Source organism: Vidua chalybeata, chromosome 24, assembly GCF_026979565.1.
Source record: "Vidua chalybeata isolate OUT-0048 chromosome 24, bVidCha1 merged haplotype, whole genome shotgun sequence".
In the NCBI taxonomy this organism is placed as follows: Eukaryota; Metazoa; Chordata; class Aves; order Passeriformes; family Viduidae; genus Vidua; species Vidua chalybeata.
Genome location: NC_071553.1, coordinates 4,901,340 through 4,916,395, shown reverse-complemented (window position 1 = coordinate 4,916,395; position 15,056 = coordinate 4,901,340).

Here is a 15,056-nt window from a genome sequence, read left to right as displayed (position 1 = left end):
GGATTGGATTGGGTTGGATTGGACTGGATTGGGTTGGATTGGGTTGGGTTGGATTGGATGGGATTGGATTGGATTGGATTGGGTTGGATTGGGTTGGATTGGGTTGGGTTGGATTGGGTTGGATTGGGTTGGATTGGGTTGGATTGGATGGGATTGGATTGGATGGGATTGGATTGGATTGGGTTGGATTGGATTGGGTTGGATTGGATTGGGTTGGATTGGACTGGATTGGGTTGGATTGGGTTGGATTGGGTTGGATTGGATTGGGTTGGATTGGACTGGATTGGGTTGGATTGGGTTGGGTTGGGTTGGATTGGGTTGGATTGGGTTGGGTTGGGTTGGATTGGGTTGGATTGGACTGGATTGGGTTGGATTGGGTTGGATTGGGTTGGATTGGATTGGGTTGGATTGGACTGGATTGGGTTGGATTGGGTTGGGTTGGGTTGGATTGGGTTGGATTGGGTTGGGTTGGGTTGGGTTGGATTGGGTTGGGTTGGGTTGGATTGGATTGGGTTGGGTTGGATTGGGTTGGATTGGATTGGATTGGATTGGATTGGGTTGGATTGGCCACCAGCCCCAAACAATCCTCACCAGACTCCAACCAAGCAACCACCCCAGGTAAACAATCCTCCAAACACATTCCACGTGCGAAAAACAAGGAGCAGAAATAGAAATTGTTTTCCCTTTCTTCTCTCTGTGCTCTTCCATAAAAAAATCCTGAGAGAAACAGAACGTGCCTACCGCACGTCCCTCATCAGCAGGGCTTGGCTGAGCCTTTCTGCCTCCCTCTCACCTCCCTGTGTCCTTCCCTGCCCTTGAAGGCAGCGGGAGCAGAGCAGGGAGCTGCTGTGCCTGCACAGCGTCCCCTGGGCCCGTACCTGCCCCGCTCCAGCAGAGCAGCACACGCAGGCTCCGCCGACACCCCGGCTGCAAAGAATTTCCAATTATATGAATAAGCAGCTTATTAACAATACGTTCTGGCTAATCATTTTGTGCTAGATAGCTCTGCATTGTCTTGTCCCCAAATCCCTCTCTCATCAGGCACTTGATGCTCGGTAACGAGAAGGGGGAACACGCTCGGGCTCGGGTGAACAAATCCCGGGAGTCTGCAATTAGTTCGGTTGCTGCAAGTGGTTGCCTCCAAACTGAGCCAAGAGCTGTTCCTCAGCCCTTCCCACGGTGTTTGCTGCATCCATGGGAGGTCCTGGCCGAGGGGAGAGGCTCCGTGGGGCAGGACAGGTCGTGAGGAGATGCCCATCCAGGGCCTGGCATCTTGGAGCAGTGGGAACGTAATGAAGTTGGGCCTTTTGCTGCGTCTCTGGCCGAGGATCAATATGATTTTAATTATGGAATCACAGGGAAGAAGATGAATGTTATCTCGGGAGGTCACTTCATCCAGCCCGGTGACACGGCAGGATCAGGCCTGTCCGTGGCATTTCTAAAGATCTCTTCAAGCAGTTGAGGTTGCAGCGTTTTCCTGTTCCAGTGCTGCACCAGCCCCATCTGCACACTCCTCCCAGCTCCGCCTCTCCCTGCTCCTTGAGGCCTTGCTCCACTTCAATGCCTCTGTACCCACTGTGACCTCGGAGATCAGATCATTCCCATTCCTCCCCTCAGTCCTTCCACTCCAGACTGACTCCAGATGGTTGCATCCCAAATATTTTCATTTTCCCTCCTCAGCTAACTTCCTGACAACTCAGATATTTTTTTTCCCCCTTTCTCTGAACTCTGTTACCAATCCACCTCTTCCCTGACTGCTTTGATTCTCCAAAGTGCCTTTGGAGCTTAAGGATGGAGCCATCCCCTTTCTGCTGCCTTCCAGGAAACGCTGGAACTGCAGCTGATTGCAGTTGATTCACTCTGGTTGCTCTCACACCCACAGAACCTTCTCTGGGTTAGACTTTTCTGAAAATATCGGGGATTTTTGGAGTTTCTGGGTTTTTTGGGGGTTTTTGGAGCAGAGGGGGCTGCAGTGGCGGAGCGCGGCCGCCAGGGGGCGGGAGAGGCTCAGGAATGAGCCCCGGTGACCCCCGCGAGCCCCCCCGGGCCGGGGACAGCACCGAGCGCCCCCCCAGTGCCACCCTGGGACCCCCAAAACAACCCCCAGTGCCACCCTGTGACCCCTGACACCCCCCCAGTGCCACCCTGGGACTCCCGACACCCCCCCAGTGCCACCCTGGGACCCCCGACACCCCCCCAGTGCCACCCTGGGACCCCTGACACCCCCAGTGCCACCCTGGGACAGCACCGAGCCCCCCGTGCCACCCTGGGACCTCTGACACCCCCCCAGTGCCACCCTGGGACCCCCGACACCCCCCCAGTGCCACCCTGGGAGCCCTGACACACCCCCTAGTGCCACCCTGGGACCCCCGACACCCCCCCAGTGCCACCCTGGGACCCCTGACACACCCCCAGTGCCACCCTGGGACCCCCGACACCCCCTCCCAGTGCCACCCTGGGACCCCTGACACAACCCCAGTGCCACCCTGGGACCCCTGACACCCCCCCAGTGCCACCCTGGGACCCCTGACACAAGCCCAGTGCCACCCTGGGACCCCGACACCCCCCCAGTGCCACCCTGGGACTCCTGACACCCCCCCAGTGCCACTCTGGGACCCCCGACACAACCCCCCGTGCCACCCTGCCATGACAGGGACCCCTGCCCCAGCCCAGGTGGCTCCACGCCCCATCCAGCCTGGCCTGGGACACCCGCAGCGACCCAGGGGAGCCACAGCCCCTGTCATGGTGTCACAGAGTCGCAGTGTCCCAGTGTCACAGTGTCCCAGTGTCCCAGTGTCACAGTGTCACAGTGTCACAGTGTCCCAATGTCACAGTGTCCCAGTGTCCCAGTGTCCCAGTGTCACAGTGTCCCAGTGTCCCAGTGTCACAGTGTCCCAGTGTCACAGTGTCGCAGTGTCCCAGTGTCACAGTGTCGCAGTGTCCCAGTGTCACAGTGTCCCAATGTCACAGTGTCCCAGTGTCACAGTGTCCCAATGTCACAGTGTCGCAGTGTCCCAGTGTCCCAGTGTCACAGTGTCACAGTGTCACAGTGTCCCAGTGTCCCAGTGTCACAGTGTCCCAGTGTCACAGTGTCACAGTGTCCCAGTGTCACAGTGTCACAGTGTCGCAGTGTCCCAGTGTCACAGTGTCCCAGTGTCCCAGTGTCCCAGTGTCACAGCGTCACAGCGTCACAGCGTCCCAGTGTCACAGTGTCGCAGTGTCACAGTGTCACAGTGTCCCAGTGTCACAGTGTCACAGTGTCACAGTGTCACAGCGTCACAGTGTCACAGTGTCACAGTGTCACAGTGTCACAGTGTCTGTGACACTCACGTGCCTTTGCGACATTCCCCGTGCATCACCTGAGGACAAGTGGCACAGGGACTGTCCCTGTCACCTGCTCGCTGCAGGCAGTCCCCAAACACGGCAGTCTGTCCCCAGTTTGTCCCCCCTGAGCCTGGCTTATCCACGCTGCAAGGTTTGCAGAGGAGGTGGATGGAAGTTCCTGTGAGACACCAGAGCAGCTGGGGCTGCCCCTGGAGCCCTGGCAGTGCCCGAGGCCAGGCTGGACGGGGCTTGGAGCACCCTGGGATGGTGGAAATTGTCCCTGCCACGGCAGGGGGTGGCACTGGGCGATCTTTCACATCCCTTCCAACCCAAACCAATCCACAATTCAAAGATATTCTTGCCTCACCTGCAGTGGGCTTTAAAAACGCTTCATCCCAAAACTCTGAGCTGATTGCAGACTCAACACCTGACTGCTCAGCTGGTGGAGCCCCCCAGGCCCTCCCTGGGACATAACCACGAGCTGCATCCTCAGCACACCAACACAGAGCAGCCCCTCAGCCTCACCCGGCTCTGCAGGGGCTGGGGGGGGATCGACCCCAGACAATCCTGGGAAAGGAAATCCTGGGATGAGGCAGAACGGGGCGACTCTGAGAATCAAGTGGGAAAAGATGGCTCGGGAGAGAGCAGAGGCAGTGAGAGGGGAGCAGGGCAGGGGGAAAGCTGGGACCTCCAGGCTGGGCGGGGAGGGGCTGCCGGACACGCCGGACCCTGCTCGGAGAGCCGGACACGGGCTGAGGGCTCGGCTCGGGAGGAGGAGAGGCCCCACAGCAGCAGCTTAGTGAGGGGCCCGGTGTTTGGTCTGTTCCACATCAATGGGGCGTCCAGCTGTGGCTGAGGATGAAAGCGAGCGAGGGAGAGAGGATTAAAGGCTCCCAGGGTCTCCTCTAACCCGCCTAAGACTCGCCAAGAGGGCAGTGTGAGGCTTCAGGAAGGGCTTCTTCATATGGAAAATATTATGGGAGGGAGAGAAAGAGGAGGGGGAAGGGAGCAGGGAGAGAGGGAGACTCTGTCCAGAGAGTGCTGGGGGAGGACTGACCACTAAAAGGCTTTTGGAGGCTCGGCCCGAGCCGCGGGAGAAAGTGCTGAGCTCTGCTGATGGGGCACAGGTGAGATGAGTTTGGGAGGCCTGGAGACCACGGCAAGAGGAGAAGAAAGGGATGAAAGGAAAGTGGAGAACGGGAGCAAAAGGGAGGAGAGAGGGGAGAGGTGGCAGGGGAGGTGGTGAAAGGCGGGCTGGGGGCTGGCAGGGGATGACAGGCAGCTCTCCCTGCTGGGGTGGCCAGGTGGGAGCCCCCGCCTGCTGCTCTGCTCCCAGCAACCTTCCAGGGGTGGGGAACAAATTTCTACCCGGAGCGAGACATTCTGCGCCGAGCAGCAGCGAGTTTCCTGTCAGAGGTGTGGAGCCCTCCTGCCTCCGGGGCAGGATAATCCCGGGAGTTAACACCCAGCCCTGGTTATGGGACCTTTCCTGCCTCCTGTTCTGGCTGCCACCGTTTCCCTGCTTCCATTCCTGGGATTTTCTGCTCCCCCACATGTGGCATTCCCAGTCTCATCAGCCGTTCCTCCCCCATCACCTCCCACTGCTGAGAGCTCCCTGGCATCCACAGGCTCCCACTCCACTTCCCTCCTCGATTTATCCCGAATGACCTTCCTCGCCCTCATTTCCAGCAGTGTGAGCACGCAGGGCACTGGGGGAGGGCAGGTTTTCCTTCCCTCGCTGTCCTCTGGTGCTCTCACACCAGGGTGGGTGTCCAGCACCCAAATCTGCACCCTGGGGTCAGGCGTATCGGAAGATTTGGGCTGAAAAACACGGATTTTCCACTCCCACCCCGTGCCATGGGCAGGGGCACCTCCAACCATCCCAGGCTGCTCCAGCCTGGCCTTGGGCACTGCCAGGGATCCAGGGGCAGCCACAGCTGCTCTGGGCACCTGTGCCAGGGCCTGCCCACCCTCACAGGGACAAATGTCCCACCTGGCCTGGGCTGCTGTGTTCTTGGCCATCGCTGCAGCAGCTGAAGGCACTCCAGATAGTCCAGAAATTCAAAATGCAGAGCTGGGAGATGTGCCCTGACCCCCCCCAGTATGGACACACCTGCCAGGTGAGGGGATTTCTATGACCACGAATGTCCTGGTGCCTTGTGACTCCTCACAGAATGAGTGGATTTTACCAGGAGAGAGATCACTTCTCCCTCCTCCCTAGAAAACACTCCTGAGTCTCTGCTCCAGGGTCTGAGGAATTTCAGATGAAAGTCTCAGGGTCTGAAGTGTCAGAGGAGCAGCCACCCCAAAGGTGCTGCTGGCTTTTGGGACAGCAGCTCAGCTCTGATCCTGTTGGGCTGGACCCCACCCCGGCTCCCCTGACACCCCAAAGCTGAGTCTCTTCCACGCGTCTCCTAAATAGCTGGCAAAGCCTTTTGCCCCCTTTCCCTCGCCCAGCAGGGCACAAATCCCTTTGCCCCCAGTCTGGAAATCTGCCTTCCTGTCCCTCCCTTCCCTGCCTTCCTGGGGAGCCGGCGTGGATGCGGTGCTGCCGGCTTGCCTGTCTGAGCTGCTTAGTTAAGAATAATAAACAAATTCCTAAATGGAAGGATATTCTTTAAACCTGCCTTGTGCTGCCTGCCAGGGAATGCAGAGCCCACCTCCTGTCCCCCTGCAGCCCCGGCTCCAGGCTCTCCTGAAACCTGAGCTGCTTTGCTGAGGAGCTGCACCGTGGCCTCTGCGTGCACCTTCCCCCCTGACCCCGTCTGGATTCTCCTGTCCTTTTCCTGACACGCTCCCAGCGAGCTCCTGGCTCACACTCAGCCCAGCCAGGGGCTGGCAGTGGTGGCACTGCCACAGAGCTCGCTGTGCCCGCCCCACAGCTGGGCACACCGTGGGTTTACACAGGGAGTCAATCGTGGAATCGTGGAATGGTTTGGGTTGGGGGGGACCTTAAAGATCACCCAGTGCCACCCCCTGCCTCGGCAGAGACACCTTCCACCATCCCAGGGTGCTCCAAACCCTCTCCAGCCTGGCCTTGGGCACTTCCAGGCAGCCACAGCTTCTCTGGGAATTCTGTGCCACCCTCACACACTATTCCTTCCCAATATCCCACGTGACCCTGCCCTCTGTCCCACTGTCCCATTGTCCTTTTCCCTTGTCAGAAGTCCCTCTGAGCACAGCCCTTCCTGAGCTCACCTGTTCTCCTTCCCCACTCCTCTCTCTGACACAGGGATGCCTTTCCCTTCCTCCCCATGTTGCTCCTGCACGTTTTACTGAGATCCTTTCCCACCTTGTCCTGCTCGTTCCCCGCTCCCAGCTCTCCCAGCTTCCCCCCTTTCCTTCTCGGTGGCCCATTTTCCCCATCCCAGCACTCCCAGCCCTCAGGAAGCCGATGTCAGTTGGAGGCTGAGCAGTCCCTGGGACCCTCTGGCCCTGCCACACTTTTCAACCCACTTCTCATTTTTCTTCTTCTCCTCCTGTAATTTATTGTTTTCGGCTCTCCTCCTCCTCAGCTCCTGCCGAAGGGAGCTCATCCCCTGCCTCTTCCCTCTGTTTTCATCTTGAGAAACAGGGAAAAACCCATTTTGCTCTTTCCCCAGCTCCAATTCCCCTTCCACCCCCACACCCTCCCACCTCCCTTCCCAACCCTGGAACCTTTCCCTGGTAGTGTTGCTGTAACTGTTCAATTAAAGGAGCAATTACAAAATCAATCAAACCAAACCAGAGCTGAGCACCGAGGGGGGCTCAGGACAGGGACGGTGCCAGAGCCCAGCCCAGCCCGGGGGCAGTGGTGGGGACACCGAGGACAGGGTGGCACTGCCACCACCAGCCTCACACCCCCCGCAGAATCCCCCTCCTGAGAAAACCCTGGAAAAGCTGCTGGAGGTAGCCATGGTTTGGATCAGCCATCCCGTGATTTTAACAGGATAAATCCACAACGTGGATGGGTTTGTCTGTGATTCCTTGGGGTTTCTCCTGCTGATTCCCTTTCCCCTTTGGATGGGTGTTCCTGGAATCACTGTGTCCCTTTTGTCACACGCTGTCACACACCGGGTGACACTCGCAGGGTCTCACTCCCCACCCTCCCTGTCTCCTTGGAGCTACATCCATGATTTTCACTGCTGGAATTCCCTTCCAACACCTGCAGGCCTCTCGGTGCTGTCACAGCCAGCCTGTCCCTGGCAGAGAGGGACAAATCCTTCCAAACTCATCCCGAACAAGGCAAGATGAGCTGGAAAATGAGTTGGATTAAGAGGAAGTTGTACAAAGCAGATGAGTTTGGGCTCATCTGTGGGCAGAATGCCGGCAGCTTTCCACAAGGAATTTGGCTTTGGCACAAGGATTTCTCCAAGGAGACCCAGACCCTGCTCCTGGTTACACCAGGGAAACCCCCAGCACCACGAGGCAAAACGAGGAGAATTTGGGATGGAAAGGATGGGAAGGGCTTTGTTGTCTTCTCGGGAAGACATCCATGAAAGGAACAGCTCCTGGGAGCCCTCTGCCTTGGGATGACCCTCCAGGAGCACGCCTTGGTCTCAGTGCTGGGCTCTGGGCCCGCTCCTCAGGGAAAACCCCTCTGGATGGAAGGGAAGAGGGACTGGAGCCATTTGATGAGGAGCTCCGATCGCAGCCTCGCCCCTGATTCTGCACAGTCAGAGAAGCAGCATCCCAAAGGTTTATCATTCCTTTCAGAGCAGGAATCTGGCGGCATTCCTGGGGCAGGAGTCCAGTTTGGCTTTCATTCTCAGTGAGTAATCCCAAAAGCCCGGTCACCCTGCGGCAGTCAGGGCTGTGACACTTCCCAGTGTGGCACGAGGGACAAATCCATTCGCCAGGATGCTTTAAGGAGGTCCCCATCCCTGGGGTTTTGTAGTTTTATTTTTCAGTTTGGTCACCCCCAGCTCACCAGAGGTTGATATCTATTAAATATTGAAGATAAGCACACAACTTCCCCCTGTTCCCAAGCTGCTCCCATGTCTGATGTTCAGTGCTGCTGCAAAGCTCCTCCATTTCCCCACCCACCTGGAAACACAGGATGAGGAGGGCTGGAAAGGCAGGAATTTGGCACAGGGGTGGGTTGATTTTCCTGCCCCTTATCAGGCTGGTGCCAGGTTATCTTGGACTGTGCTGATACCATTCAGGGTGGGTTTACTGGGTGTGCCCACGGCCTTGGTGTTTGTATAAATCCAAGGCAATCAGGGGCTGTTTCCAAGCACTTTAAAGCCTGAAACATCAGCCCAGCTGTGCAGCCCCTGTGCAGGTGATGCAAGTCTGCAGGTGCTCCTGGATTGGGACTATTTGATCTTCAATAATTTGGGAGAATCCCCCAGGTTTTGTCCTTTGGCTCTCAGTCCTAAATAGATTTTAACTTGTGACTTTCACACAGGTCCCCTCCCCGGCAGCCTTTGGTTGGAAGGATCAGCTCAGAGCCTGGATGAGATTCCCATTTTTCCTGGTGGGTTTGGGGCCTGGGAGAGGAACCATTATGGGAATGACCTGAAATCCCAGGTGGGACGGGGAGGGATGTTATTCCACAAGCCTTTTGTCCCAAAGCCACCAATCTGTCACCCACCCCTGGCTGTGCATCCATCCATCAAGGCATGGCTGGCAAGGAGCAGATCCCGGTTTAGGAGGGAGGAAAAACCACCTGGCTCCTTGGACAGGCAGCAGATAAAGACTCCAAATACTGGGCTGAGAGATCCCAGTTCCAATTCCCAGTTTGCTGGGGTGGGATGGAGATGGATAATGGACCGGGACACGCTCCCACTTGCTTTCTGTCAGGTGGGGAATCACAGTCCCCTGGGAACTGACTCATGATCTGTGGGGCTCTCGCTCCTGACGTGCAGCAGGATGAATAATGGGATTTTTTTTACAGCCAGGCCCTGGCACAGCTTGTCCATGGAAGCTGGGGCTGCCCCTGGATCCCTGGAGTGCCCAAGGCCAGGCTGGACGGGGCTTGGAGCACCCTGGGATGGTGGAAGTGTCCCTGCCCATGGCAGGGGCTGGGATAAAATTACTTTTAAAGTCCCCCCCCAGCCCAACCCAACCCATCCTGTGATTCCACAAGCACCCAAATCCTCTGCTCCCAGACCCCAGCCTGGCATTCCCGCAGCTCCCAGGCTTTGCTCCCAGCCCCTGTGTCCCTGTGCAGTGCCAGGGGGTGTGTGGGGACACTGCCACGTGCCCGGGTGGTGGCACCATGGACGAGCCTCTGGCCATGCCCAGCTGCCCGTTTGCCATCTATATTTGGTCAAAAAAAAAAAAAAAAAAAGGCTGGGAATTGTTTGTTTGTGGCTCCTTGGAAACATCCCCCCCCCCCCATGGAAATGGCTCCTTTTGTTTGGTTACTTGGGAAAACAATTTTCCTCCCCTTCTTTCCCTATTTTGAAACACGAAAAAAGCCAAGGTTTCTAAAGGCCAGGAATATCCTGGAGTGTCACCAGGCTCCAGCTCTGCCCGTGGCTCCGTGGGCTCCGTCTCTCCCTGACACTCTGCTCCACCTTCCTGCACATCCTGACAATGGAAACACCATTTAAATGTCCTCCAAGTTTCTCTTCCCACTGAAAGAGGGGATTTATTCTTTTTTTTTCTTTTTTTTTTTTTAAATCAGAATTAATGTGATTCTAATGTGTTCCTTTTGATCTTCAGGGGATTTTTTACACTGATGATCCCTAATTTCAAAATTTTTTTTCTCCCTCTCCTTTTTTTTTTTTTTTCTTTTGGTTTTAATTGTTTTAAAAAGCTTTATCAAAAAGGGGGAGAGAGAAAAAAAAAATCCATCCTCCTTCTTTGGCACATCTTTAACCTTTAAGTACCTCTGGAAAAAAAATGTTTAAAATATATTATACATTTTTAAAGAGGGTGCGTTTGACAGGTCAGTCTCAAACCTCTCTCTCTTTCCTTGTGCTGTGTTGGAATAAGACAATTCTGCAGCTTGGATTTTTTTGACAGTTAAATTGCAATGTAGGCAGAGGGTGGAATAGGGATCCTGTCTCTTTAACTCTCGAACTAGACAAAGACTTTTCCCCTCTGAGAGCTGAGCCCGGGATCAGAACTGTCAGATGATCTCGTAGCACTTGGGAGAGTTTGCAAAGTCATAATTATATCTTTTAACCTGTCTTGCTCTTTGCAAAAGAAAGGTCCTATTATATTGAAATGAGATTATTAGCCATCAAATACTTTCTTTCTTGGGATTCTTCTTTCCTTAAAAAAAAAAAAAAATATATATATATATATATAAAATTCAAATACCTTAACTACTTTGCAATTGAATTTTTATAAAATTTACTTTTCGCTAAATAAATGTTCGGGAGCAGCTGGGGTGTTTTTTTGAAAGTGTTTTTAAAAGGGTGTGTTCAATATGCAGATGCAAAAAAAAAAAAAAAATCAGACTAAATGTCTGAAATGTCACCTGGATAATTAAAGGAAGGTAAAGTTTCAGAGCTCAGTTCAGGTTTTTTCCCTAACCCTGGTGCTTTTCCTCATTTCAATACCAAAAATATATTTTCTCCCCAAACCCAAACATTTTCAACCTTCCATTTTCTCTTTATTATTTTTTTTTCCTGTCTTTTCTTCCTGAGAAAATGAACATGAAACCCCAAATAACTGGAAAGGTTGGGGTTTTTTTTTTTGGTTTTTTTTTTTTTTAATCCCCACAATTAAAATCCCCACACTGCAGTGTCAGTGTGGGCTGGAACAAAAGGGGATGAGTGCTTTAAAGGAATTAAGGTGTCACCAAAATCACAGGAAAATCCCATCCCAAATTCAAGGAAGAGCCTCTTCAAGGAGCTCATCCAGTAGCAGTTGGCACAACAGTTAACACCCAGGCAAAATTTGGAATTTGAGATTAGGAAACGGCAGATATTCAGCATATTTTCAAATATCTGGCTGGATAAGGATTGAAAGGATATAAAATAGTGGAAATCCATAGAAAATCTGGGCTTGATCCCAAGATCTCTGAAATCAATGAGGATCCTCCCACCTGGCCAGAGGCTCCAGCAGCCTTTGCTGGGAGGGACTGGTGGCTTCAGTGGGGTGATTAAAGTGCTGCCATTCATGGCCCTATAAATCAGATTGTCCTTTATAAACTCCCTTTTTTTCAGGGCTGCCTGATGTCGTGGCCATAAAATTCCAGCCCGAGATTAAATTCAGATCTAACAAAGGGCTGGTCCAAACTCCCAGGGGGACAGGAGCTCACCACTGGTTTGTGGGGATTTTTAAGACATTAAAAATTAATTTTTTAAAAAAAATAATTTTTTGAATGCTCTGTAGGGTCCTGCAGGAGTCTCCATCACTTCACCACTGCGAAGTTTAAGACAAGGGGAATTGTTACCATGAGTAAAGTTACTCCCAGGTTAAGTCTGGTGTGTGTTTGGTGCACACCTCAGCTTGTGTTTTCTTTTTCTGTTGACCAAATTCTGGATTTTTTTTTTTTTTTTTTTTTAAATTCCAAAGCCTAAGAACGAAGTCCATTCTTTAACCCCTGATTAACCACAGAGATGTCTCCTCACACACAACCAGGTGAGTGACAGACCAACCCCACCCACCCCGTGTCGCTGATTCGGAACCAAACCACCTCGGGAAAGGTTGTTTTGATGGAAAGAACATTTTTCAGGACAGGAAAGTTCAGGATTCGCTGAGCTGCACATCAGCACCTGCTGAATGTTCCAGAAACCCAGGCAGCTGCTCAGGGGTTCTGTGTCTCCAGAGCTCCCTCGTGCTCCTTTGCTGCTGAAACCTCTCCCTGCCTTACCTGCTTTTAAAACCCACAAACTAAACCTACTTGAGCCTCTTTCAAACTAAACCCACATATTTCCCCCTGCTTTATGGAACAAAACATTCAAGGAAATTACTGGACACTCTCAGCAGGTGCTCTGTGTCCCTCCAGCTTTTGGTTTTCCTGCTGAAGCTGTAGCTCCGAGTTCAAGGTGGCTGCTTTCACCTCCTGCATTTCTGCCCTTCTAGTTCTTTTCCAAGGGGATGACTTCAGAGCAGAGAGTGGCAGATATTCCTGGAGTGCCTGCCTGAGCTGCCTTTAATTGTCCCTGCGTGCTGGGAGCCAGGAGATAAGAGCAGAGAGCCACTTCAACCTGTGTGAATTGGCAGTGGCCCCCTGACTCACTGGAGCAGCCTCAGTTTACACCACCGAGGATCTGACTTGGAATTTCAAGGCTTTCCAGTTGCTATCATAAATATCTCTTCTTTTTCTTGGCAATGAAGTAATCTAGAGAGTGGTTCCAAAAAATTAAAAGAAGCTGTTGGCAGATGTGTCTATTAGTTTGAGCTGGAGGGTTTTGGCTTTTTTGGAGGCTTGAGCTCAGACGTGGTGTAGCCTGGAGGCTTCTGGACGTCCACAGTAGCTTTACCTTTGGCTGGGCTGTTGTTCCTGGAGGAATGTGCTTTGTTGAGGTGTAGGAGAGGTTTAAATGAGAGGTCAGGGAGATGGGGAAGGGGAAGAATTCCAAAGCTGCCCCTCATCTCACTGATGGCCCCAGCGAATCCCTGAGTCCCAGGGGTGAACGTGTGTTAGGCCACGTGAGGTGATACCCAACTTTGCCTGTTTAAAACACAAACCCAGCACCTTTCCCAAGGGCAGACTCCTTTTATTTTTTGTTTTTGCCCTGTAGAAAACCCTCCCAGCCTCCTGGGAGCAGAATTCCCCGGCGGGGCTGTGCTGGGGAAGGCCGGCAGAGCCAGGCCTGCCGTGGCCGGGGCGCGGGGCTGGCGCCGCTCTGGGTGTGGGTGTAAACACGAGCCAGGAATGCCAAAACCAGCCAGGTGTGCCAAGCCCAGCGTGCCCCAGGTGTGCCAAGCCCGGTGTGCCCCGGGTGTGCCAAGCCCAGCGTGCCCTGGCTGTGCTGGGCTGGGGCCTCCGCAGTCTCTCCGGAGCCATCCATGCCCCGCTCCCAGCTCCAGGGGATGTGGAATTTGCCTCTCCTTTGGCAGCCCCTGGAGCTTCATTAAAGCTGAGAGTGGCTTTGCAGAGTAGGGCTGGGAAAAAAAAAAAAAAAAAACGAAGCTGTGTTTTGGAGAAACGAGGTCTTGGTTGGTGGAGCTCACCCCAGAGGGACCCACGTGTGTCCTGCTGGTCCTGTCTCCGGCCACCTACACAAATCCAGGTGAAACTCTCTGCAAATTCCCAGCTGGGGCTGAAATTGCCTGGATTTTATAATTTGGCCCTGGGGCTCACTCAGAAAAAGCATCAATGCCTTCTGCCCCATCACTGGGTTAAACTGGGGGCTCAGCTGCCCACAGTCCCCGGCGAGCAGAGCAGTGCACGAATGCCCACGTGCTGCTCCCTTGGGTGGTGCCAGCCAGGAACCAAAGCCACCGGGAGCTGCAATCCCATTGCTCCCCGTGGTGCCCCCCCTCCTGATGGGAATCACTGCGTCTGTGGGAGCAGCAGCCCCCGGGAGGGGAGGAAGCACTTGCTGTGGGCATCGTTCACCTTGGCAGGTCTCTGTGGTGGCCAGGGGGAGTTGGCGTGGGCCCAGAGAGCTGGATTTGTGTTGGTGTGGCCTTTTTGGGCAATACCAGCTCCCCAAACTTTTCTAAGTGGAGTATTTTTCCTAGAACAGTCCACTTCTTGCTGCCAAGACAGTCCTATCACCTCCAGATACTCAGCACTTTCCAGGCTGGATCAATGGGCAATTGTTCCAGAAACACGTGGAACTCCCCAGCCTGCCTCTCTCCTTCTGTTGTCTTGTGTTTTCATTGGGGTTTTTTTTTTTTTTGGTTTTTTTTTTTTTTTTTTTTTTTGAAAATTTTATTTCAACCTTTAACAAAACCCCCAAGAGATCCGAGCAAAAATAGCACGAATAAGAAAACAAATTCTATCATAATTTTTCTCCAGGCCAGGGAAATAATTGCCCGGCGTGCTCTGCTCCTCCTTCCCAGCCCCAGGAAGGTTTTACGAGCTGGAGCAGCCGCTCTCTCAGGAGGTGCCAGAGAGGAAAAGGAGCCCACGAAGCCAGGGCCGTGTTTTCCATCTGCTGTTTCCCCATGGAAGCCAGGCCCAGGCGGTGACAAACCCCTCAGATCCTCGGCGGGGAGCTGAGCTGACACCTGGTCTGGGTGCAGTGACCATTCCAGGGCACAGGACGCAGCTCGAGCCCACATTTTGGGTTTACAGGCCCCTCACAATAATCACCTCTTAACTCCCCCTCCCTCCTCGGCTCTGGGCGCTGAGCAACAGCAGACGGGAGATTTCATGTGCCATAAATATTTAGATTGTGCCTGTGTGTTTATAACACTTGCTCGGGGTGGGACTGGAGCGGCTCACACTCACACCTGATGCCGGGGAAAGTTTTCCATCACCTCACGGGGACCACGGTTTGAGTTGTGAGCCGGCCCTGTTGGGGACTGGAATCTGGGTTGTCCTTCCCTGTCCTCCCACAGGAACAACGTGAGGGGGGTTTCATGGAGCTGCTGCTCCTGAGGATCAGGGAAAAAAAAAAAAAAAAAAAAAAAAAAAGAAGTTGTGGTTGGGATGCAATGGGAAATTTTTGCGGAGTCACCAGGGGAAACAGGTCCCCTGTGTGCCCCAGAGGTTCCAGGCCTCTCCAACACGGAATCCCAGCCTGGTTTGGGTTGGAAGGGTCCTTATAATCCACATAAAATTGAGTTTATGTTTCCTTTCCATCTGCTGATTCTAAAACAAGATGAGGAAGGGTTTTCTCGCTCTTTTTCTCTTTTTTTGTTCCCCTTTTTCACTCCAGTCTCGCATCAAA